Raw genomic sequence first — 22,640 nt, forward strand, 5'->3', positions numbered from 1 at the left:
TGGAATCTGCTAGTTTATATTTGGAGCGCTGTGAGGCCTATGCTGGGAAATGAAATATCTTCACCTAAAAACTAGGCAGAAGCATTCTCAGAAACTTCTGTGTGATGAGTGCATTCAACTCACAGACTTGAACATTCCTTTTGATAGAGCAGTTTGGAAACACTCCTTTTGTAGAATCTGCCAGTGTTTATTTGGAGCGCTGTGATTCCTACGCTGGGAAATGAAATATCTTCACCTAAAAACTAGACAGAAGCATTCTCAGAAACTTCTGTGTCATGAGTGCATTCAACTCACAGACTTCAACGTTACTTTTGGATAGAACAGTTTTGAAACTCTCCTTTTGTAGAATCTGCAAGTGTTTATTTCTAGCGCTTTGAGGCCTATGCTGGAAAAGGAAATGTCTTCAAATAACAACTACACAGAAGCATTCTCAGCAACTTCTTTGTGATGATTGCATTCTACTCACAGGGCTGAACCTTCTTTTTGATAGAAGAGTTTTCAAACTCTCTTTTTGTAGAATCTGCAAGTGCATATTTGGAGCTGTTCCAGGCCAACGCTGGAAAAGGAAACATCCTCACATAGAAACTAGACAGAAGCATTGTCAGAAACTTGTTTGTGACGAGTGCATTCAACTCACAGACTTAAACCTTTCTTTTGAAAGAACAGTTTTGGAACACTCTTTTTGTAGGATCTGCTAGTGTATATTTGCAGCACTGTGAGGCCTATGCTGGGAAATGAAATATCTTCACCTAGAAACTAGACAGAAGCATTCTCAGAAACTTCTGTGTGATGAGTGCATTCAACTCACAGGTTTGAACGTTCCTTTTGATAGAACAGTTTTGAAACACTCCTTTTATAGAATCTTCAAGTGTTTATTTCAAGCGCTTTCAGGCGTATGCTGGAAAAAGATATGTCTTCAAATAACAACTACACAGAAGCATTCTCAGAACCTTCTTTGGGGTGAGTGCATTCAACCCACAGACTTGAACCTTCCTTTTGAAACAGCAGTTTTGAAACACTCTTTTTGTAGAATCTGCAAGTGGATATTTGGAGCGCTTTTGGGCCTATGCTGGGAAATGAAATATCATCACTTAAAACCAAACAGAAGCGTTCTCGGAAACTTCTGTGTGATGAGTACATTCAACTCACAGACTTGAACATTCCTTTTGATAGAGCAGTTTGGAAACACTCCTTTTGTAAAATCTGCAAGTGTTTACTTGGAGCGCTTTGAGGCCTATGCTGGAAAAGGATATATCTTCACATAAAAACTAGACAGAAGCATTCTCAGAAACTTCTTTGTGATGACTGCATTCTACTCACAGGGTTGAACCTTCTTTTTGATAGAAGAGTTTTCAAACTCTCTTTTTGTAGAAACTGCAAGTGCATATTTGGAGCTGTTTGAGGCCAACTCTGGAAAAGGAAACATCCTCACATAGAAACTAGACAGAAGCATTCTCAGAAACTTGTTTGTGACGAGTGCATTCAACTCACAGACTTGAACGTTCCTTTTGATAGAACAGTTTTGAAACTCTCCTTTTGTAGAATCTGCAAGTGTTTATTTGGAGCGTTTTGAGGCGTATGCTGGAAAAGGAAATGTCTTCAAATAACAACTACACAGAAGCATTCTCAGAAACTTCTTTGTGATGAGTGCATTCAACTCACAGACTTGAACCTTCCTTTTGAAAGAGCAGTTTTGAAACACTCTTTTGTTAGAAACTGCAAGTCGATGTTTGGAGCGCTTTGGGCCCTATGCTGGGAAATGAAATATCTGCACCTAAAAACTAGACAGAAGCATTCTCAGAAACTTCTGTGTGATGAGTGCATTCAACTCACAGACTTCAACGTTCCTTTTGATAGAACAGTTTTGAAACTCTCCTTTTGTAGAATCTGCAAGTGTTTATTTCGAGCGATTTGAGGCCTATGCTGGAAAAGGAAATGTCTTCAAATAACAACTACACAGAAGCATTCTCAGAAACTTCTTTGTGATGACTGCATTCTACTCACAGGGTTGAACATTCTTTTTGATAGAAGTGCTTTCAAACTCTCTTTTTGTAGAATCTGCAAGTGCATATTTGGTGCGGTTTGAGTCCAACTCTGGAAAAGGAAACATCCTCACATAGAAACTAGACAGAAGCATTCTCAGAAACTTGTTTGTGACGAGTGCATTCAACTCACAGACTTGAACCTTTCTTTTGAAACAGCAGTTTTGGAACAATCTTTTTGTGGAATCTGCTAGTGTATATTTGGAGCGCTGTGAGGCCTATGATGGGAAATGAAATATCTTCACCTAAAAACTAGACAGAAGCATTCTCAGAAACTTCTGTGTGGTGAGTGCATTCAACTCACAGACTTGAACGTTCCTTTTGATAGAACAGTTTTGAAACACTCCTTTTGTAGAATCTGCAAGTGTTTATTTCGAGGCCTTTGAGGCGCATGCTGGAAAAGGAAATGTCTTAAAATAACAACTACACAGAAGCATTCTCAGAAACTTCTTTGTGATGAGTGCATTCAACTCACAGACTTGAACATTCCTTTTTAAAGAGCTGTTTTGAAACACTCTTTTTGTAGAATCTGCAAGGGGATATTTGGAGCGCTTTGGGGCCTATCATGGGAAATGAAATATCTTCACCTAAAAACTAGACAGAAGCATTCTCAGAAACTTCTGTGTGATCAGTGCATTCAACTCACAGACTTCAACGTTACTTTTGGATAGAACAGTTTTGAAACTCTCCTTTTGTAGAATCTGCAAGTGTTTATTTCGAGCGCTTTGAGGCCTATGCTGGAAAAGGAAATGTCTTCAAATAACAACTACACAGAAGCATTCTCAGAACCTTCTTTGTGGTGAGTGCATTCAGCCCACAGACTTGAACCTTCCTTTTGAAACAGCAGTTTTGAAACACTCTTTTTGTAGAATCTGCAAGTGGATATTTGAAGCGCTTTTGGGCCTATGCTGAGAAATGAAATATCTTCACCTAAAAACTAGACAGAAGCATTCTCAGAAACTTCTGTGTGATGAGTGCATTCAACTCACAGACTTGAACATTCCTTTTGATAGAGCAGTTTGGAAACACTCCTTTTCTAAAATCTGCAAGTGTTTATTTGGAGCGCTTTGAGGCCTATGCTGGAAAAGGAAATATCTTCACATAAAAACTAGACAGAAGCATTCTCAGAAACTTCTTTGTGATGACTGCATTCTACTCACAGGGTTGAACCTTCTTTTTGATAGAAGAGTTTTCAAACTCTCTTTTTGTGGAATCTGCAAGTGCATATTTGGAGCTGTTTGAGGCCAACTCTGGAAAAGGAAACATCCTCACATAGAAACTAGACAGAAGCATTCTCAGAAACTAGTTTGTGACGAGTGCATGCAACTCAGAGACTTGATCCTTTCTTTTGGAACAGCAGTTTTGGAACACACTTTTTGTGGAATCTGCTAGTGTATATTTGGAGCGCTGTGAGGCCTATGCTGGGAAATGAAATATCTTCACCTAAAAACTAGACAGAAGCATTCTCAGAAACTTCTGTGTGATGAGTGCATTCAACTCACAGACTTGAACGTTCCTTTTGATAGAACAGTTTTGAAACACTCCTTTTGCAGAATCTGCAAGTGTTTATTTCCAGGCCTTTGAGGCGCATGCTGGAAAAGGAAATGACTTCAAATAACAACTACACAGAACCATTCTCAGAAACTTCTTTGTCATGAGTGCATTCAACTCACAGACTTGAACATTCCTTTTTAAAGAGCAGTTTTGAAACACTCTTTTTGTAGAATCTGCAAGGGGATATTTGCAGCGCTTTGGGGCCTATGCTGGGAAATGAAGTATCTTCACCTAAAAACTAGACAGAAGCATTCTCAGAAACTTCTGTGTGATCAGTGCATTCAACTCACAGACTTCAACGTTACTTTTGGATAGAACAGTTTTGAAACTCTCCTTTTGTAGAATCTGCAAGTGTTTATTTCGAGCGCTTTGAGGCCTATGCTGGAAAAGGAAATGTCTTCAAATAACAACTACACAGAAGCATTCTCAGAACCTTCTTTGTGGTGAGTGCATTCAACCCACAGACTTGAACCTTCCTTTTGAAACAGCGGTTTTGAAACACTCTTTTTGTAGAATCTGCAAGTGGATATTTGGAGCGCTTTTGGGCCTATGCTGGGAAATGAAGTATCTTCACCTAAAAACTAGACAGAAGCATTCTCAGAAACTTCTGTGTGATGAGTGCATTCAACTCACAGACTTGAACGTTCCTTTTGATAGAATAGTTTTGAAACACTCCTTTTGTAGAATCTGCAAGTGTTTATTTCGAGGCCTTTGAGGCGCATGCTGGAAAAGGAAATGTCTTCAAATAACAACTACACAGAAGCATTCTCAGAAACTTCTTTGTGGTGAGTGCATTCAACCCACAGACTTGAACCTTAGTCTTGAAACAGCAGTTTTGAAACACTCTTTTTGTAGAATCTGCAAGTGGATATTTGGAGCGCTTTTGGGCCTATGCTCGAAATGAAATATCTTCACCTAAAAACTAGACAGAAGCATTCTCAGAAACTTCTGTGTGATGAGTGCATTCAACTCACAGACTTGAACATTCCTTTTGATAGAGCAGTTTGGAAACACTCCTTTTGTAAAATCTGCAAGTGTTTATTTGGAGCGCTTTGAGGCCTATGCTGGAAAAGGAAATATCTTCACATAAAAACTAGACAGAAGCATTCTCAGAAACTTCTTTGTAATGACTGCATTCTACTCACAGGGTTGAACCTTCTTTTTGATAGAAGAGTTTTCAAACTCTCTTTTTGTAGAATCTGCAAGTGCACATTTGGAGCTGTTTGAGGCCAACACTGGAAAAGGAAACATCCTCACATGGAAACTAGACAGAAGCATTCTCAGAAACTTGTTTGGGACGAGTGCATTCAACTCACAGACTTGAACATTTCTTTTGAAACAGCAGTTTTGGAACACACTTTTTGTGGAATCTGCTAGTTTATATTTGGAGCGCTGTGAGGCCTATGCTGGGAAATGAAATATCTTCACCTAAAAACTAGACAGAAGCATTGTCAGAAACTTCTGTGTGATGAGTGCATTCAACTCACAGACTTGAACGTTCCTTTTTATAGAACAGTTTTGAAACACTCCTTTTGTAGAATCGGCAAGTGTTTATTTCGAGGCCTTTGAGGCGCATGCTGGAAAAGGAAATGTCTTCAAATAACAACTACACAGAAGCATTCTCAGAAACTTCTTTGTGATGAGTGCATTCAACTCACAGACTTGAACATTCCTTTTTAAAGAGCAGTTTTGAAGCACTCTTTTTGTAGAATCTGCAAGGGGATATTTGGAGCGCTTTGGGGCCTATCCTGGGAATTGAAATATCTGCACCTGAAAACTAGACAGAAGCATTCTCAGAAACTTCTGTGTGATGAGTGCATTCAACTCACAGACTTGAACATTCCTTTTGATAGAGCAGTTTGGAAACACTCCTTTTGTAGAATCTGCCAGTGTTTATTTGGAGCGCTGTGAGGCCTATGCTGGGAAATGAAATATCTTCACCTAAAACTAGACAGAAGCATTCTCAGAAACTTCTTTGTGATGACTGCATTCTACTCACAGAGTTGAATCTTCTTTTTGATAGAAGAGTTTTCAACCTCTCTTTTTGTAGAATCTGCAACTGCATATTTGGAGCTGTTTGAGGCCAACGCTGGAAATGGAAACATCCTCACATAGAAATTAGACAGAAGCCTTCTCAGAAACTTGTTTGTGACGAGTGCATTCAACTCACAGACTTGAGCCTTTCTTTTGAAAGAGGAGTTTTGGAACACTCTTTTTGTAGAATATGCTAGTGTATATTTGGAGCGCTGTGAGGCCTATGCTGGGAAATGAAATAACTTCACCTAAAAACTAGACAGAAGCATTCTCAGAAACTTCTGTGTGATGAGTGCATTCAACTCACAGACTTGAACGTTCCTTTTAATAGAACAGTTTTGAAACACTCCTTTTGAAGAATCTGCAAGTGTTTATTTCGAGGCCTTTGAGGCGCATGCTGGAAAAAGAAATGTCTTCAAATAACAACTACACAGAAGCATTCTCAGAAACTTCTTTGTGATGAGTGCATTCATCTCACAGACTTGAACCTTCCTTTTGAAAGAGCAGTTTTGAAACACTCTTTTGTTAGAAACTGCAAGTCGATGTTTGGAGCGCTTTGGGCCCTATGCTGGGAAATGAAATATCTGCACCTAAAAACTAGACAGAAGCATTCTCAGAAACTTCTGTGTGATGAGTGCATTCAACTCACAGACTTCAACGTTCCTTTTGATAGAACAGTTTTGAAACTCTCCTTTTGTAGAATCTGCAAGTGTTTATTTCGAGCGCTTTGAGGCCTATGCTGGAAAAGGAAATGTCTTCAAATAACAACTACACAGAAGCATTCTCAGAAACTTCTTTGTGATGAGTGCATTCAACTCACAGACTTGAACATTCCTTTTTAAGGAGCAGTTTTGAAACACTCTTTTTGTAGAATCTGCAAGGGGATATTTGGAGCGCTTTGGGGCCTATCCTGGGAAACGAAATATCTGCACCTAAAAACTAGACAGAAGCATTCTCAGAAACTTCTGTGTGATGAGTGCATTCAACTCACAGACTTGAACGTTCCTTTTTATAGAACAGTTTTGAAACACCCCTTTTGTAGAATCTGCAAGTGTTTATTTCGAGGCCTTTGAGGCGCATGTTGGAAAAGGAAATGTCTTCAAATAACAACTACACAGAAGCATTCTCAGAAACTTATTTGTGATGACTGCATTCTACTCACAGGGTTGAACCTTCTTTTTGATAGAAGTGTTTTCAAACTCTCTTTTTGTAGAATCTGCAAGTGCATATTTGGAGCTGTTTGAGGCCAACTCTGGAAAAGGAAACATCCTCACATAAAAACAAGACAGAAGCATTCTCAGAAACTTGTTTGTGACGAGTGCATTCAACTCACAGACTTGAACTTTTCTTTTGAAACAGCAGTTTTGGAAAACTCTTTTTGTGGAATCTGCTAGTGTATATTTGGAGCGCTGTGAGGCCTATGATGGGAAATTAAATATCTTCACCTAAAAACTAGACAGAAGCATTCTCAGAAACTTCTGTGTGATGAGTGCATTCAACTCACAGACTTGAACGTTCCTTTTGATAGAACAGTTTTGAAACACTCCTTTTGTAGAATCTGCAAGTGTTTATTTCCAGGCCTTTGAGGCGCATGCTGGAAAAGGAAATGTCTTCAAATAACAACTACACAGAAGGATTCTCAGAAAATTCTTTGTGATGAGTGCATTCAACTCACAGACTTGAACATTCCTTTTTAAAGAGCAGTTTTGAAACACTCTTTTTGTAGAATCTGCAAGGGGATATTTGGAGCGGTTTGGGGCCTATGCTGGGAAATGAAATATCTTCACCTAAAAACTAGACAGAAGCATTCTCAGAAACTTCTGTGTGATCAGTGCATTCAACTCACAGACTTCAACGTTACTTTTGATAGAACAGTTTTGAAACTCTCCTTTTGTAGAATCTGCAAGTGTTTATTTCGAGCGCTTTGAGGCCTATGCTGGAAAAGGAAATGTCTTCAAATAACAACTACACAGAAGCATTCTCAGAACCTTCTTTGTTGTGAGTGCATTCAACCCACAGACTTAAACCTTCCTTTTGAAACAGCAGTTTTGAAACACTCTTTTTGTAGAATCTGCAAGTGGATATTTGGAGCGCTTTTGGGCCTATGCTGGGAAATGAAATATCTGCACCTAAAAACTAGACAGAAGCATTCTCAGAAACTTCTGTGTGATGAGTGCATTCAACTCACAGACCTGAACATTCGTTTTGATAGAGCAGTTTGGAAACACTCCTTTTGTAAAATCTGCAAGTGTTTATTTGGAGCGCTTTGAGGCCTATGCTGGGAAATGAAATATCTTCACCTAAAAACTAGACAGAAGCAGTCTCAGAAACTTCTTTGTGATGACTGCATTCTACTCACAGGGTTGAGCCTTCTTTTTGATAGAAGGGTTTTCAACCTCTCTTTCTGTAGAATCTGCAAGTGCATATTTGGAGCTGTTTGAGGCCAACTCTGGAAAAGGAAACATCCTCACATAGAAACTAGACAGAAGCATTCTCAGAAACTTGTTTGTGACGAGTGCAATCAACTCACAGACTTGAACCTTTCTTTTGAAAGAGCAGTTTTGGAACACTCTTTTTGTAGAATCTGCTAGTGTATATTTGGAGCGCTGTGAGGCCTATGCTGGGAAATGAAATATCTTCACCTAAAAACTAGACAGAAGCATTCTCTGAAACTTCTGTGTGATGAGTGCATTCAACTCACAGACTTGAACGTTCCTTTTGAAAGAACAGTTTTGAAACCCTCCTTTTGTAGAATCTGCAAGTGTTTATTTGGAGCGCTTTGAGGCGTATGCTGGAAAAGGAAATGTCTTCAAATAACAACTACACAGAAGCATTCTCAGAAACTTCTTTGTGATGAGTGCATTCAACTCACAGACATGAACCTTCCTTTTGAAAGAGCTGTTTTGAAACACTCTTTTGTTAGAAACTGCAAGTCGATGTTTGGAGCGCTTTGGGCCCTATGCTGGGAACTGAAATATCTGCACCTAAAAACTAGACAGAAGCATTCTCAGAAACTTCTGTGTGATGAGTGCATTCAACTCACAGACTTGAACATTCCTTTTTAAAGAGCAGTTTTGAAACACTCTTTTTGTAGAATCTGCAAGGGGATATTTGGAGCGCTTTGGGGCCTAGGCTGGGAAATGAAATATCTTCACCTAAAAACTAGACAGAAGCATTCTCAGAAACTTCTGTGTGATCAGTGCATTCAACTCACAGACTTCAACGTTACTTTTGGATAGAACAGTTTTGAAACTCTCCTTTTGTAGAATCTGCAAGTGTTTATTTCGAGCGCTTTGAGGCCTATGCTGGAAAAGGAAATGTCTTCAAATAACAACTACACAGAAGAATTCTCAGAACCTTCTTTGTGGTGAGTGCATTCAACCCACAGACTTGAACCTTCCTTTTGAAACAGCAGTTTTGAAACACTCTTTTTGTAGAATCTGCAAGTGGATATTTGGAGCGCTTTTGGGCCTATGCTGGGAAATGAAATATCTTCACCTAAAAACTAGAAAGAAGCATTCTCAGAAACTTCTGTGTGATGAGTGCATTCAACTCACAGACTTGAACATTCCTTTTGATAGAGCAGTTTGGAAACACTCCTTTTGTAAAATCTGCAAGTGTTTATTTGGAGCGCTTTGAGGCCTATGCTGGAAAAGGAAATATCTTCACATAAAAACTAGACAGAAGCATTCTCAGAAACTTCTTTGTGATGACTGCATTCTACTCACAGGGTTGAACCTTCTTTTTGATAGAAGAGTTTTCAAACTCTCTTTTTGTAGAATCTGCAAGTGCACATTTGGAGCTGTTTGAGGCCAACTCTGGAAAAGGAAACATCCTCACATGGAAACTAGACAGAAGCATTCTCAGAAACTTGTTTGGGACGAGTGCATTCAACTCACAGACTTGAACATTTCTTTTGAAACAGCAGTTTTGGAACACACTTTTTGTGGAATGTGCTAGTTTATATTTGGAGCGCTGTGAGGCCTATGCTGGGAAATGAAATATCTTCACCTAAAAACTAGACAGAAGCATTCTCAGAAACTTCTGTGTGATGAGTGCATTCAACTCACAGACTTGAACGTTGCTTTTTATAGAACAGTTTTGAAACACTCCTTTTGTAGAATCGGCAAGTGTTTATTTCGAGGCCTTTGAGGCGCATGCTGGAAAAGGAAATGTCTTCAAATAACAACTACACAGAAGCATTCTCAGAAACTTCTTTGTGATGAGTGCATTCAACTCACAGACTTGAACATTCCTTTTTAAAGAGCAGTTTTGAAGCACTCTTTTTGTAGAATCTGCAAGGGGATATTTGGAGCGCTTTGGGGCCTATCCTGGGAATTGAAATATCTGCACCTGAAAACTAGACAGAAGCATTCTCAGAAACTTCTGTGTGACGACTGCATTCAACTCACAGACTTGAACATTCCCTTTGATAGAGCAGTTCGGAAACACTCCTTTTGTAGAATCTGCCAGTGTTTATTTGGAGCGCTGTGAGGCCTATGCTGGGAAATGAAATATCTTCACCTAAAAACTAGACAGAAGCATTCTCAGAAACTTCTTTGTGATGACTGCATTCTACTCACAGAGTTGAATCTTCTTTTTGATAGAAGAGTTTTCAACCTCTCTTTTTGTAGAATCTGCAACTGCATATTTGGAGCTGTTTGAGGCCAACGCTGGAAAAGGAAACATCCTCACATAGAAATTAGACAGAAGCCTTCTCAGAAACTTGTTTGTGACGAGTGCATTCAACTCACAGACTTGAGCCTTTCTTTTGAAAGAGCAGTTTTGGAACACTCTTTTTGTAGAATCTGCTAGTGTATATTTGGAGCGCTGTGAGGCCTATGCTGGGAAATGAAATAACTTCACCTAAAAACTAGACAGAAGCATTCTCAGAAACTTCTGTGTGATGAGTGCATTCAACTCACAGACTTGAACGTTCCTTTTGATAGAACAGTTTTGAAACACTCCCTTTGCAGAATCTGCAAGTGTTTATTTCGAGGCCTTTGAGGCGCATGCTGGAAAAAGAAATGTCTTCAAATAACAACTACACAGAAGCATTCTCAGAAACTTCTTTGTGATGGGTGCATTCATCTCACAGACTTGAACCTTCGTTTTGAAAGAGCAGTTTTGAAACGCTCTTTTGTTAGAAACTGCAAGTCGATGTTTGGAGCGCTTTGGGCCCTATGCTGGGAAATGAAATATCTGCACCTAAAAACTAGACAGAAGCATTCTCAGAAACTTCTGTGTGATGAGTGCATTCAACTCACAGACTTCAACGTTCCTTTTGATAGAACAGTTTTGAAACTCTCCTTTTGTAGAATCTGCAAGTGTTTATTTCGAGCGCTTTGAGGCCTATGCTGGAAAAGGAAATGTCTTCAAATAACAACTACACAGAAGCATTCTCCGAAACTTCTTTGTGATGACTGCATTCTACTCACAGTGTTGAACCTTCTTTTTGATAGAAGTGTTTTCAAACTCTCTTTTTGTAGAATCTGCAAGTGCATATTTGGAGCTGTTTGAGGCCAACTCTGGAAAAGGAAACATCCTCACATAAAAACTGGACAGAAGCATTCTCAGAAACTTGTTTGTGACGAGTGCATTCAACTCACAGACTTGAACCTTTCTTTTGAAACAGCAGTTTTGGAACACTGTTTTTGTGGAATCTGCTAGTGTATATTTGGAGCGCTGTGAGGCCTATGCTGGGAAATGAAATATCTTCAATTAAAAACTAGACAGAAGCATTCTCAGAAACTTCTGTGTGATGAGTGCATTCAACTCACAGACTTGAACGTTCCTTTTGATAGAACAGTTTTGAAACTCTCCTTTTGTAGAATCTGCAAGTGTTTATTTGGAGCGCTTTGAGGCGTATGCTGGAAAAGGAAATGTCTTCAAATAACAACTACACAGAAGCATTCTCAGAAACTTCTTTGTGATGAGTGCATTCAACTCACAGACTTGAACCTTCCTTTTGAAAGAGCAGTTTTGAAACACTCTTTTGTTAGAAACTGCAAGTCGATGTTTGGAGCGCTTTGGGCCCTATGCTGGGAAATGAAATATCTGCACCTAAAAACTAGACAGAAGGATTCTCAGAAACTTCTGTGTGATGAGTGCATTCAACTCACAGACTTCAACGTTCCTTTTGATAGAACAGTTTTGAAACTCTCCTTTTGTAGAATCTGCAAGTGTTTATTTCGAGCGCTTTGAGGCCTATGCTGGAAAAGGAAATGTCTTCAAATAACAACTACACAGAAGCATTCTCAGAAACTTCTTTGTGATGACTGCATTCTACTCACAGGGTTGAACATTCTTTTTGATAGAAGTGCTTTCAAACTCTCTTTTTGTAGAATCTGCAAGTGCATATTTGGAGCTGTTTGAGGCCAACTCTGGAAAAGGAAACATCCTCACGTAGAAACTAGACAGAAGCATTCTCAGAAACTTGTTTGTGACGAGTGCATTCAACTCACAGACTTGAACCTTTCTTTTGAAACAGCAGTATTGGAACACTCTTTTTGTGGAATCTGCTAGTGTATATTTGGAGCGCTGTGAGGCCTATGATGGGAAATGAAATATCTTCAACTAAAAACTAGACAGAAGCATTCTCAGAAACTTCTGTGTGATGAGTGCATTAAACTCACAGACTTGAACGTTCCTTTTGATAGAACAGTTTTGAAACACTCCTTTTGTAGAATCTGCAAGTGTTTATTTCGAGGCCTTTGAGGCGCATGCTGGAAAAGGAAATGTCTTCAAATAACAACTACACAGAAGCATTCTCAGAAACTTCTTTGTGATGAGGGCATTCAACTCACAGACTTGAACATTCCTTTTTAAAGAGCTGTTTTGAAACACTCTTTTTGTAGAATCTGCAAGGGGATATTTGGAGCGCTTTGGGGCCTATCATGGGAAATGAAATATCTGCACCTAAAAACTAGACAGAAGCATTCTCAGAAACTTCTGTGTGATGAGTGCATTCAACTCACAGACTTGAACGTTCCTTTTGAAAGAGCAGTTTTGAAACACTCTTTTTGTAGAATCTGCAAGGGGATATTTGGAGCGCTTTGGGGCCTATGCTGGGAAATGAAATATCTGCACCTAAAAACTAGACAGAAGCATTCTCAGAAACTTCTGTGTGATGAGTGCATTCAACTCACAGACTTGAACATTCCCTTTGATAGAGCAGTTTGGAAACACTCCTTTTGCAAAATCTGCAAGTGTTTATTTGGAGCGCTTTGAGGCCTATGCTGGGAAATGAAATATCTTCACCTAAAAACTAGACAGAAGCATTCTCAGAAACTTCTTTGTGATGACTGCATTCTACTCACAGGGTTGAACCTTCTTTTTGATAGAAGAGTTTTCAACCTCTCTTTTTGTAGAATCTGCAAGTGCATATTTGGAGCTGTTTGAGGCCAACTCTGTAAAAGGAAACATCCTCACATAGAAACTAGACAGAAGCATTCTCAGAAACTTGTTTGTGACGAGGGCAATCAACTCACAGACTTGAACCTTTCTTTTGAAAGAGCAGTTTTGGAACACTCTTTTTGTAGAATCTGCTAGTGTATATTTGCAGCGCTGTGAGGCCTATGCCGGGAAATGAAATATCTTCACCTAAAAACTAGACAGAAGCATTCTCTGAAACTTCTGTGTGATGAGTGCATTCAACTCACAGACTTGAACGTTCCTTTTGATAGAACAGTTTTGAAACTCTCCTTTTGTAGAATCTGCAAGTGTTTATTTGGAGGGATTTGAGGCGTATGCTGGAAAAGGAAATGTCTTCAAATAACAACTACACAGAAGCATTCTCAGAAACTTCTTTGTGATGAGTGCATTCAACTCACAGACTTGAACCTTCCTTTTGAAAGAGCAGTTTTGAAACACTCTTTTGTTAGAAACTGCAAGTCGATGTTTGGAGCGCTTTGGGCCCTATGCTGGGAAATGAAATATCTGCACCTAAAAACTAGACAGAAGCATTCTCAGAAACTTCTGTGTGATGAGTGCATTCAACTCACAGACTTCAACGTTCCTTTTGATAGAACAGTTTTGAAACTCTCCTTTTGTAGAATCTGCAAGTGTTTATTTCGAGCGCTTTGAGGCCTATGCTGGAAAAGGAAATGTCTTCAAATAACAACTACACAGAAGCATTCTCAGAACCTTCTTTGTAATGAGTGCATTCAACTCACAGTCTTGAACCTTCCTTTTGAAACAGCAGTTTTGAAGCACTCTCTTTGTAGAATCTGCAAGTGGATATTTGGAGCGCTTTGGGGCCTATGCTGGGAAATGAAATATCTTCACCTAAAAACTAGACAGAAGCATTCTCAGAAACTTCTGTGTGATGAGTGCATTCAACTCACAGACATGAACATTCCTTTTGATAGAGCAGTTTGGAAACACTCCCTTTGTAAAATCTGCAAGTGTTTATTTCGAGCGCTTTGAGGCCTATGCAGGAAAAGGAAATATCTTCACATAAAAAGTAGACAGAAGCATTCTCAGATACATCTTTGTGATGAGTGCATTCTACTCACAGACTTGAACCTTCTTCTTGATAGAAGAGTTTTCAATCTCTCTTTTTGTAGAATCTGCAAATGCATATTTGGAGGTGTTTGATTCCAACGCTGGAAAATGAAACATCCTCACATAGAAACTAGACAGAAGCATTGTCAGAAACTTGTTTGTGACGAGTGCATTCAACTCACAGACTCAAACCTTTCTTTTGAAAGAGCAGTTTTGGAACACTCTTTTTGTAAAATCTTCTATTGTATATTTGGAGCACTGTGAGGCCTATGCTGGGAAATGAAATATCTTCACCTAAAAACTAGACAAGCATTCTCAGAAACTACTGTGTGATGAGTGCATTCAACTCACAGATTTGAACGTTCCTTTTGATAGAACAGTTTTGAAACTCTCTTTTGTAGAATCTGCAAGTGTTTATTTCGAGCGCTTTGAGGCCTATGCTGGAAAAGGAAATGTCTTCAAATAACAACTACACAGAAGCATTCTCAGAAACTTCTTTGTGATGACTGCATTCTACTCACAGGGTTGAACCTTCTTTTTGATAGAAGTGTTTTCAAACTCTCTTTTTGTAGAATCTGCAAGTGCATATTTGGAGCTGTTTGAGGCCAACTCTGGAAAAGGAAACATCCTCACATAAAAACAAGACAGAAGCATTCTCAGAAACTTGTTTGTGACGAGTGCATTCAACTCACAGACTTGAACTTTTCTTTTGAAACCGCAGTTTTGGAACACTCTTTTTGTGGAATCTGCTAGTGTATATTTGGAGCGCTGCGAGGCCTATGCTGGGAAATGAAATATCTTCACCTAAAAACTAGACAGAAGCATTCTCACAAACTTCTGTGTGATGAGTGCATTCAACTCACAGACTTGAACGTTCCTTTTGATAGAACAGTTTTGAAACACTCCTTTTGCAGAATCTGCAAGTGATTATTTCGAGGCCTTTGAGGCGCATGCTGGAAAAGGAAATGTCTTCAAATAACAACTACACAGAAGAATTCTCAGAAACTTCTTTGTCATGAGTGCATTCAACTCACAGACTTGAACATTCCTTTTTAAAGAGCAGTTTTGAAACACTCTTTTTGTAGAATCTGCAAGGGGATATTTGGAGCGCTTTGGGGCCTATGCTGGGAAATGAAATATCTTCACCTAAAAACTAGACAGAAGCATTCTCAGAAACTTCTGTGTGATGAGTGCATTCAACTCACAGACTTCAACGTTACTTTTGGATAGAACAGTTTTGAAACTCTCCTTTTGTAGAATCTGCAAGTGTTTATTTCGAGCGCTTTGAGGCCTATGCTGGAAAAGGAAATGTCTTCAAATAACAACTACACAGAAGCATTCTCAGAACCTTCTTTGTGGTGAGTGCATTCAACCCACAGACTTGAACCTTCCTTTTGAAACAGCAGTTTTGAAACACTCTTTTTGTAGAATCTGCAAGTGGATATTTGGAGCGCTTTTGGGCCTATGCTGGGAAATGAAATATCTTCACCTAAAAACTAGACAGAAGCATTCTCAGAAACCTGTGTGACGAGTGCATTCAACTCACAGACCTGAACATTCCTTTTGATAGAGCAGTTTGGAAACACTCCTTTTGTAAAATCTGCAAGTGTTTATTTGGAGCGCTTTGAGGCCTATGCTGGAAAAGGAAATATCTTCACATAAAAACTAGACAGAAGCATTCTCAGAAACTTCTTTGTGATGACTGCATTCTACTCACAGGGTTGAACCTTCTTTTTGATAGAAGAGTTTTCAAACTCTCTTTTTGTAGAATCTGCAAGTGCATATTTGGAGCTGTTTGAGGCCAACTCTGGAAAAGGAAACATCCTCACATGGAAACTAGACAGAAGCATTCTCAGAAACTTGTTTGTGACGAGTGTATTCAACTCACAGACTTGAACCTTTCTTTTGAAACAGCAGTTTTGGAACACACTTTTTGTGGAATCTGCTAGTTTATATTTGGAGCGCTGTGAGGCCTATGCTGGGAAATGAAATATCTTCACCTAAAAACTAGACAGAAGCATTCTCAGAAACTTCTGTGTGATGAGTGCATTCAACTCACAGACTTGAACGTTCCTTTTTATAGAACAGTTTTGAAACACTCCTTTTGTAGAATCTGCAAGTGTTTATTTCGAGGCCTTTGAGGCGCATGCTGGAAAAGGAAATGTCTTCAAATAACAACTATACAGAAGCATTCTCAAAAACTTCTTTGAGATGAGTGCATTCAACTCACAGACTTGAACATTCCTTTTTAAAGAGCAGTTTTGAAACACTCTTATTGTAGAATCTGCAAGGGGATATTTGGAGCGCTTTGGGGCCTATCCTGGGAATTGAAATATCTGCACCTAAAAACTAGACAGAAGCACTCTCAGAAACTTCTGTGTGATGAGTGCATTCAACTCACAGACTTGAACATTCCTTTTGACAGAGCAGTTTGGAAACACTCCTTTTGTAAAATCTGCCAGTGTTTATTTGGAGCGCTGTGAGGCCTATGCTGGGAAATGAAATATCTTCACCTAAAAACTAGACAGAAGCATTCTCAGAAACTTCTGTGTGATGAGTGCATTCAACTCACAGACTTCAACGTTACTTTTGGATAGAACAGTTTTGAAACTCTCCTTTTGTGGAATCTGCAAGTGTTTATTTCGAGCGCTTTGAGGCCTATGCTGGAAAAGGAAATGTCTTCAAATAACAACTACACAGAAGCATTCTCAGAACCTTCTTTGTAATGAGTGCATTCAACTCACAGTCTTGAACCTTCCTTTTGAAACAGCAGTTTTGAAACACTCTTTTTGTAGAATCTGCAAGTGGATATTTGGAGCGCTTTGGGGCCTATGCTGGGAAATGAAATATCTTCACCTAAAAACTAGACAGAAGCATTCTCAGAAACTTCTGTGTGATGAGTGCATTCAACTCACAGACATGAACATCCCTTTCGATAGAGCAGTTTGGAAACACTCCCTTTGTAAAATCTGCAACTGTTTATTTCGAGCGCTTTGAGGCCTATGCAGGAAAAGGAAATATCTTCACATAAAAACTAGACAGAAGCATTCTCAGATACATCTTTGTGATGAGTGCATTCTACTCACAGACTTGAACCTTCTTTTTGATAGAAGAGTTTTCAATCTCTCTTTTTGTAGAATCTGCAAATGCATATTTGGAGGTGTTTGATTCCAACGCTGGAAAATGAAACATCCTCACATAGAAACTAGACAGAAGCATCGTCAGAAACTTGTTTGTGACGAGTGCATTCAACTCACAGACTTAAACCTTTCTTTTGAAAGAGCAGTTTTGGAACACTCTTTTTGTAGAATCTGCTAGTGTTTATTTCGAGCGCTTTGAGGCCTATGCTGGAAAAGGAAATGTCTTCAAATAACAACTACACAGAAGCATTCTCAGAACCTTCTTTGTGGTGAGTGCATTCAACCCACAGACTTGAACCTTCCTTTTGAAACAGCAGTTTTGAAACACTATTTTTGTAGAATCTGCAAGTGGATATTTGGAGCGCTTTTGGGCCTCTGCTAGGAAATGAAATATCTTCACCTAAAAACTAGACAGAAGCATTCTCAGAAACTTCTGTGTGATGAGTGCATTCAACTCACAGACTTGAACATTCCTTTTGATAGAGCAGTTTGGAAACACTCCTTTTGTAAAATCTGCAAGTGTTTATTTGGAGCGCTTTGAGGCCTATGCTGGAAAAGGAAATATCTTCACATAAAAACTAGACAGAAGCATTCTCAGAAACTTCTTTGTGATGACTGCATTCTACTCACAGGGTGGAACCTTCTTCTTGATAGAAGAGTTTTCAAACTCTCTTTTTGTAGAATCTGCAAGTGCATATTTGGAGCTGTTTGAGGCCAACTCTGGAAAAGGAAACATCCTCACATGGAAACTAGACAGAAGCATTCTCAGAAACTTGTTTGTGACGAGTGCATTCAACTCACAGACTTGAACCTTTCTTTTGAAACAGCAGTTTTGGAACACACTTTTTGTGGAATCTGCTAGTTCATATTTGGAGCGCTGTGAGGCCTATGCTGGGAAATGAAATATCTTCACCTAAAAACTAGACAGAAGCATTCTCAGAAACTTCTGTGTGATGAGTGCATTCAACTCACAGACTTCAACGTTCCTTTTGATAGAACAGTTTTGAAACTCTCCTTTTGTAGAATCTTCAAGTGTTTATTTGGAGGCCTTTGAGGCGCATGCTGGAAAAGGAAATGTCTTCAAATAACAACTACACAGAAGCATTCTCAGAACCTTCTTTGTGGTGACTGCATTCAACCCACCGAATTGAACCTTCCTTTTGAAACAGCAGTTTTGAAACACTCTTTTTGTAGAATCTGCAAGTGGATATTTGGAGCGCTTTTGGGCCTATGCTGGGAAATGAAATATCTTCACCTAAAAACTAGACAGAAGCATTCTCAGAAACTTCTGTGTGATGAGTGCATTCAACTCACAGACTTCAACGTTCCTTTTGATAGAACAGTTTTGAAACTCTCCTTTTGTAGAATCTTCAAGTGTTTATTTGGAGGCCTTTGAGGCGCATGCTGGAAAAGGAAATGTCTTCAAATAACAACTACACAGAAGCATTCTCAGAACCTTCTTTGTGGTGACTGCATTCAACCCACCGAATTGAACCTTCCTTTTGAAACAGCAGTTTTGAAACACTCTTTTTGTAGAATCTGCAAGTGGATATTTGGAGCGCTTTTGGGCCTATGCTGGGAAATGAAATATCTTCACCTAAAAACTAGACAGAAGCATTCTCAGAAACTTCTGTGTGATGAGTGCATTCAACTCACAGACTTGAACATTCCTTTTGATAGAGCAGTTTGGAAACACTCCTTTTGTAAAATCTGCAAGTGTTTATTTGGAGCGCTTTGAGGCCTATGCTGGAAAAGGAAATATCTTCACATAAAAACTAGACAGAAGCATTCTCAGAAACTTCTTTGTGATGACTGCATTCTACTCACAGGGTTGAACCTTCTTTTTGATAGAAGAGTTTTCAAACTCTCTTTTTGTAGAATCTACAAGTGCATATTTGGAGCTGTTTGAGGCCAACTCTGGAAAAGGAAACATCCTCCCTTAGAAAATAGACAGAAGCATTCTCAAAAACTTGTTTGTGACGAGTGCAATCAACTCACGGACTTGAACCTTTCTTTTGAAAGAGCAGTTTTGGAACACACTTTTTGTAGAATCTGCTTGTGTATATTTTGTGCGCTGTGAGGCCTATGCTGGGAAATGAAATATCTTCACCTAAAAACTAGACAGAAGCATTCTCTGAAACTTCTGTGTGATGAGTGCATTCAACTCACAGACTTGAACGTTCCTTTTGATAGAACAGTTTTGAAACTCTCCTTTTGTAGAATCTGCAAGTGTTTATTTGGAGCGCTTTGAGGCGTATGCTGGAAAAGGAAATGTCTTCAAATAACAACTACACAGAAGCATTCTCAGAAACTTCTTTGTGATGAGTGCATTCAACTCACAGACTTGAACCTTCCTTTTGAAAGAGCAGTTTTGAAACACTCTTTTGTTAGAAACTGCAAGTCGATGTTTGGAGCGCTTTGGGCCATATGCTGGGAAATGAAATATCTGCACCTAAAAACTAGACAGAAGCATTCTCAGAAACTTCTGTGTGATGAGTGCATTCAACTCACAGACTTGAACGTTCCTTTTGATAGAACAGTTTTGAAACACTCCTTTTGTAGAATCTGCAAGTGTTTATTTCGAGGCCTTTGAGGCGCATGCTGGAAAAGGAAATGTCTTCAAATAACAACTACACAGAAGCATTCTCAGAAACTTCTTTGTCATGAGTGCATTCAACTCACAGACTTGAACATTCCTTTTTAAAGAGCAGTTTTGAAACACTCTTTTTGTAGAATCTGCAAGGGGATATTTGGAGCGCTTTGGGGCCTAAGCTGGGAAATGAAATATCTTCACCTAAAAACTAGACAGAAGCATTCTCAGAAACTTCTGTGTGATGAGTGCATTCAACTCACAGACTTCAACGTTACTTTTGGATAGAACAGTTTTGAAACTCTCCTTTTGTAGAATCTGCAAGTGTTTATTTCGAGCGCTTTGAGGCCTATGCTGGAAAAGGAAATGTCTTCAAATAACAACTACACAGAAGCATTCTCAGAAACTTCTTTGTCATGAGTGCATTCAACTCACGGACTTGAACCTTCCCTTTGAAAGAGCAGTTTTGAAACACTCTTTTGTTAGAAACTGCAAGTCGATGTTTGGAGCGCTTTGGGCCCTATGCTGGGATATGAAATATCTGCACCTAAAAACTAGACAGAAGCATTCTCAGAAACTTCTGTGTGATGAGTGCATTCAACTCACAGACTTCAACGTTCCTTTTGATAGAACAGTTTTGAAACTCTCCTTTTGTAGAATCTTCAAGTTTTTATTTCGAGCGCTTTGAGGCCTATGCTGGAAAAGGAAATGTCTTCAAATAACAATTACACAGAAGCATTCTCAGAAACTTCTTTGTGATGACTGCATTCTACTCACAGGGTTGAACCTTCTTTTTGATAGAAGTGTTTTCAAACTCTCTTTTTGTAGAATCTGCAAGTGGATATTTGGAGCTGTTTGAGGCCAACTCTGGAAAAGGAAATATCTTCACATAAAAACTAGACAGAAGCATTCTCAGAAACTTGTTTGTGACGAGTGCATTCAACTCACAGACTTGAACCTTTCTTTTGAAACAGGAGTTTTGGAACACTCTTTTTGTGGAATCTGCTAGTGTATATTTGGAGCGCTGTGAGGCCTATGATGGGAAATGAAATATCTTCACCTAAAAACTAGACAGAAGCATTCTCAGAAACTTCTGTGTGATGAGTGCATTCAACTCACAGACTTGAACGTTTCTTTTGATAGAACAGTTTTGAAACACTACTTTTGCAGAATCTGCAAGTGTTTATTTCGAGGCCTTTGAGGCGCATGCTGGAAAAGGAAATGTCTTCAAATAACAACTACACAGAAGCATCCTCAGAAACTTCTTTGTCATGAGTGCATTCAACTCACGGACTTGAACATTCCTTTTTAAAGAGCAGTTTTGAAACACTCTTTTTGTAGAATCTGCAAGGGGATATTTGGAGCGCTTTGAGGCCTATGCTGGGAAATGAAATATCTTCACATAAAAACTAGACAGAAGCATTCTCAGAAACTTCTGTGTGATCAGTGCATTCAATTCACAGCCTTCAACGTTACTTTTGGATAGAACAGTTTTGAAACTCTCCTTTTGTAGAATCTGCAAGTGTTTATTTCGAGCGCTTTGAGGCCTATGCTGGAAAAGGAAATGTCTTCAAATAACAACTACACAGAAGCATTCTCAGAACCTTCTTTGTGGTGAGTGCATTCAACCCACAGACTTGAACCTTCCTTTTGAAACAGCAGTTTTGAAACACTCTTTTTGTAGAATCTGCAACTGGATATTTGGAGCGCTTTTGGGCCTATGCTGGGAAATGAAATATCTTCACCTAAAAACTAGACAGAAGCATTCTCAGAAACTTCTGTGTGATGAGTGCATTCAACTCACAGACTTGAACATTCCTTTTGATAGAGCAGTTTGGAAACACTCCTTTTGTAAAATCTGCAAGTGTTTATTTGGAGCGCTTTGAGGCCTATGCTGGAAAAGGAAATATCTTCACCTAAAAACTAGACAGAAGCATTCTCAGAAACTTCTGTGTGATGAGTGCATTCAACTCACAGACTTGAACGTTCCTTTTGATAGAACAGTTTTGAAACTCTCCTTTTGTAGAATCTGCAAGTGTTTATTTGGAGCGCTTTGAGGCGTATGCTGGAAAAGGAAATGTCTTCAAATAACAACTACACAGAAGCATTCTCAGAACCTACTTTGTGATGAGTGCATTCAACTCACAGACTTGAACCTTCCTTTTGAAAGAGCAGTTTTGAAACACTCTTTTGTTAGAAACTGCAAGTCGATGTTTGGAGCGCTTTGGGCCCTATGCTGGGAAATGAAATATCTGCACCTAAAAACTAGACAGGAGCATTCTCAGAAACTTCTGTGTGATGAGTGCATTCAACTCACAGACTTCCACGTTCCTTTTGATAGATCAGTTTTGAAACTCTCCTTTTGTAGAATCTGCAAGTGTTTATTTCGAGCGCTTTGAGGCCTATGCTGGAAAAGGAAATATCTTCAAATAACAACTACACAGAAGCATTCTCAGAAACATCTTAGTGATGACTGCATTCTACTCACAGGATTGAACCTTCTTTTTGATAGAAGTGTTTTCAAAATCTCTTTTTGTAGAATCTGCAAGTGCATATTTGGAGCTGTTTGAGGCCAACTCTGGAAAAGGAAACATCCCCACGTAAAAACTAGACAGAAGCATTCTCAGAAACTTGTTTGTGACGAGTGCATTCAACTCACAGACTTGAACCTTTCTTTTGAAACAGCAGTTTTGGAACACTCTTTTTGTGGGATCTGCTAGTGTCTATTTGGAGCGCTGTGAGGCCTATGATGGGAAATGAAATATCTTCACCTAA

Source organism: Pongo pygmaeus, chromosome 7 (assembly GCF_028885625.2).
Source record: "Pongo pygmaeus isolate AG05252 chromosome 7, NHGRI_mPonPyg2-v2.0_pri, whole genome shotgun sequence".
NCBI classification, from domain to species: domain Eukaryota; kingdom Metazoa; phylum Chordata; class Mammalia; order Primates; family Hominidae; genus Pongo; species Pongo pygmaeus.